Source organism: Mauremys reevesii, linkage group 2 (assembly GCF_016161935.1).
Source record: "Mauremys reevesii isolate NIE-2019 linkage group 2, ASM1616193v1, whole genome shotgun sequence".
Classification (NCBI taxonomy): domain Eukaryota; kingdom Metazoa; phylum Chordata; order Testudines; family Geoemydidae; genus Mauremys; species Mauremys reevesii.
The window spans coordinates 184,778,039-184,781,687 of NC_052624.1; the positions used below are offsets into that span (position 1 = coordinate 184,778,039).

The following is a 3,649-nucleotide window of genomic DNA, read 5'->3' on the forward strand; positions in this document are numbered from 1 at the left end:
ATTTGAGAATCGACACAGGAAGTGTGGTAATTACATTCTTGTCATGGTTAGAGTACCCTCGGATTTGTGTTCTTGACCAGTGACTCATGTCTTGTCCTTTTTTGTGGAACCTTCTTTATGGCTCCCTTGTGAAGGAGAGATTGAACATCCTGGACCAGAATCTCTTTGTGAGAGAGGTCTCTGAAGGGGAGAGAGAGAGGAAAGGAGGGGTAAGAATAAACTGAGGGTGTATCCCACTTCCACAGTCCAACAATCCATGGTGATATGGAACCAAGCACTGAGGAAATGGGAAAGACAGTTTGCAAACAGAGGGAAAAATGGAGTCTGGCATCCAGGAAAGTGGCTTCCTTGAGTGTCCCATCAAAATGCCTGCTTAGCACCCCCTGTGTGCCTAGATTTAGCAGGCATTGATAAGGAGATGGCCTATGCCTAAACCCCCTACTATTCTTTCTCTGCAGGTCCTTCAAGGAGGTGGGCCAGAATCCCTATGGGGCTTCTGTGGTTTGAAGTGATTCCTGTAATGTAATGATTGGAGATATACCAATCTCCTAGAACTGGAAGGGACCTTGAAAGGTCATCAAGTCCAGCCCCCTGCCTTCACTAGCAGGACCAAGTACTGATTTTTGCCCCAGATCCCTAAGTGGCCCCCTCAAGGATTGAACTCACAACCCTGGGTTTAGTAGGCCTATGCTCAAACCACTGAGCTATCTCCCCCCCAGCTATGGATCTGGCCGCTGAGAAAGCTGTACCTAGAACAGCTTACAGCAAGGCTCTCACCACCGATTTTTTTTTTCCCCCTCATCCACTAGCAAGGAGAACTCTTGCCTCGCATCTTCCAGCATCATGTCTTTAAATGTTTGCATTCAATCCCATACATTAATGTTATATCTGCCCAAAAGTGCATGCTGGTTTGCACTTCTGAGTTGCAACTCCCCAGTAAAATAAACTTTCCTACCAAACAGGTTCAACTTTTTTGAATCTTTTGATTTGGGGGTTGTGCCCTCATACCTCTGGGAGGGGGAATGGGAGAAAAGGAACTCAAAACCCTGGGAGGGCACATAATATTTGCACTTGGCCCTTTAAAAAGTGGGTAGAGGGATGCACTTTTTAAAAGTGGCCCTTTAAAAAGTGGGTAGAGGGTAGTGGGTAGAGGAGGCCAAAAAGTTGCTCCTTCTCTCTTTCTTGACCCACAGGGTTCTGCTGAACGAGCTCTTGATGTTGGTACTGGAGTCATGAATGGGTGCTGCCCAGCGAGTACATCTCTCTGAGGCCACAGGATAGGAGTGTCCAGTATACGATCTGGTAATTGGGGTAAAACCCCATGGATTCCAAAAACACCAGTGGACAGGCATAGGCCCTGACCTCCTGGCAAATCACTATATGGTACTCCTGTGGAGGGGTCCATGGTAAGGTGGTGGTGTCTTGAGGCGGTGTAGTGAGAGTGGCTCCAAGGACAGGAGAGGTAGGATATTTTTCAATTCACCTCATACAAGTACTGTAGTAGAATCTCTTTATTGTAAAAGTGCAACTTACAAATGTAGCTTTATTTTTTTTTTTACATAACTGCACTCAAAAACAAAACAATGTAAAACTTTAGAGTCTACAAGTCAAAGCATGAAGGGGCATAAGAATGTTTAGCATATCTGGCTTGTAAATACCTTTCAACATCAGCTACAACAGTGCCATGCGAACACCTGTTCTCACTCTCAGGTGACATTGTAAATAAGAAGCAGGCAGCATTGTCTCCCACAAATGTAAACAAACTGGTTTTACAGTGCAAATATTTGTAACAAAAAATATAAAGTGAGCACTGTACATCTTGTATTCTGTATTGTAACTGAAATCAATATATTTGAAAATGTAGAAAAACACCCCAAAATATTTATAATAAATGTAAATTGGTTTTCTATTATTGTTTGTTAGTGCGATGAAAATGGCAATTAATCACAACTATTTTTTAATCCAGTTCATTTGTTTGGCATTAATTGTATCAATTAACTGTGATTATTTGACAACTAATTGTATTGATAAAATACAAGAGTACACAGTCCACTCAAGAGCACTGGCAAAAGCAAGATGAGCAGTTCCAGCAACCATCACGGGACTGAGGGGGCTCAGGCTGAGCCCTTTATACTGGCGCCACTAGTGTGCAGCAGAAGAGGGTGCTCCAGCTGCTCCAATGGGTACCACTGAGATAAAAATGTCTTGTGATTGTCCACAGGGCATGCATGCACCCAAGAGTGGCATGCACATGTGCATACCCAAAGCAATCTGTATAACTAGGTGCCTAGGCAAACATTTTCAAATGTTGGGTATCTAAAGTTAGGCTCCTAAATAAAAGTGGCCTGATTTTAAGAGGTGCTGAGCAGCTGCAGCTCTGTGACAGCAGTGTGTTTGCAGCACTTCTGGAAAAAATGAGATTTACATTAGTAATAGGTTAGACTTTTCACTGGATTTCTGTAAGGGGAGAAACCCCATTGTCACCAGCTATTGTTATTTGTAATCCTTCAACATTATTAGTAAGCCTTTAACATTTGGCTCTTCAGTGAGTCATACAAACATTAATTCATTAGCTACTAGATAGTCTATGTGTGTACTATGCTAAATCTTTATTTTACAGTCTTTCCAAGAAGCCTTGGAAAACCTTAGTCCTCCTGCCCTGCTCACATTGCTCAGTAATGGGAAGGACTCCTGGCTTTACTAAGCACATTGAGGCAATAAGACATTTCTTGCCTTCTCTGCTTTGTTCCTACTCAGGAAATGGATTCTAAGAAGGAGTTGGACTTTGGGTTGGACTCAGTGCTCAAGTAGATTTTTACTTCACGCTGTGGCTGCACCCATGTGACTTCAGTAGTAGATATAGTTTTGTTTCTTGGCTCTGTCAAGATAAAAGTACCCTTTTTTGTGTACAAGCTGCGGTGAGAACAGTCTCACGTTTAAGACACCTCAGAAAAATAGAACATAATTTTTGAATTATTGGATCTGCTTTGGTTTACCAATGTTGAGAATGCAAAGTTCTCAGGATGAAATAAAATATGGTGTGAAATTTCAGATCAAGAATCAACATGAAGGAGTCAGCCTTGCTGGTGTCTTGATATCAAGATCCAATGCTGCTGTGCTGGCCCAAAAGTATTTTGGACTGAAGTCAAATTTCTGTAGAGAATTCATGCTCAATCCATCCTTGACATGCCTGTGATGTCTATGGAAATATGCTTATGATATGGATATTGCATAACTGAGATATATTTTATGCAAGATGGGTCTTGTACGGTATTATTGGAAAGGTTATAATTTACTGAATGTGATTATCCAATTTGTATGTATGTATAATTTCTGTATCTAAAGTTAAGAATATTGACTATGCAACAATTACAATTGAGTGTGTATTTGGGAGACGCCCACCAGAAAACAGGCCATCAGCTTTGATGATTAGGAAGAAACAATAAGACTTCAAAAATATTAATCTCTCTCCTTCCTGAGAAGCATCCTGGGACATAGCTGTGATGCTACTAGATCAGGTGGTCCTGTCACCTGGTACTAAACACCATCTTGGACTTCTAGTAATTTTCCACTAAAAGGAGGGGTAGGTCAAGACTGGGAAACAAGATTCCTGCCTTATGTAAAGCTTATTTAAGGCTGGGGTCTGGGG

At 41.8% G+C, this 3,649-nt stretch overlaps 1 protein-coding gene across 4 annotated transcripts in view; it reads right to left on the minus strand.

The window, feature by feature from the left end:
* Positions 1 to 1,543: 1,543 nt before the first annotated feature.
* The window catches only part of LOC120396389 (probable 2-ketogluconate reductase), a 16,551-nt gene continuing 14,445 nt past the window's right edge, over positions 1,544 to 3,649 (minus strand). For all 4 annotated transcript variants that reach the window (XM_039521206.1, XM_039521207.1, XM_039521205.1 and 1 more), the window contains exon 6: positions 1,544 to 3,649. This exon is cut by the window's right edge and continues 1,355 nt beyond it. The gene's annotated coding sequence lies outside the window, so the exon portion shown is untranslated.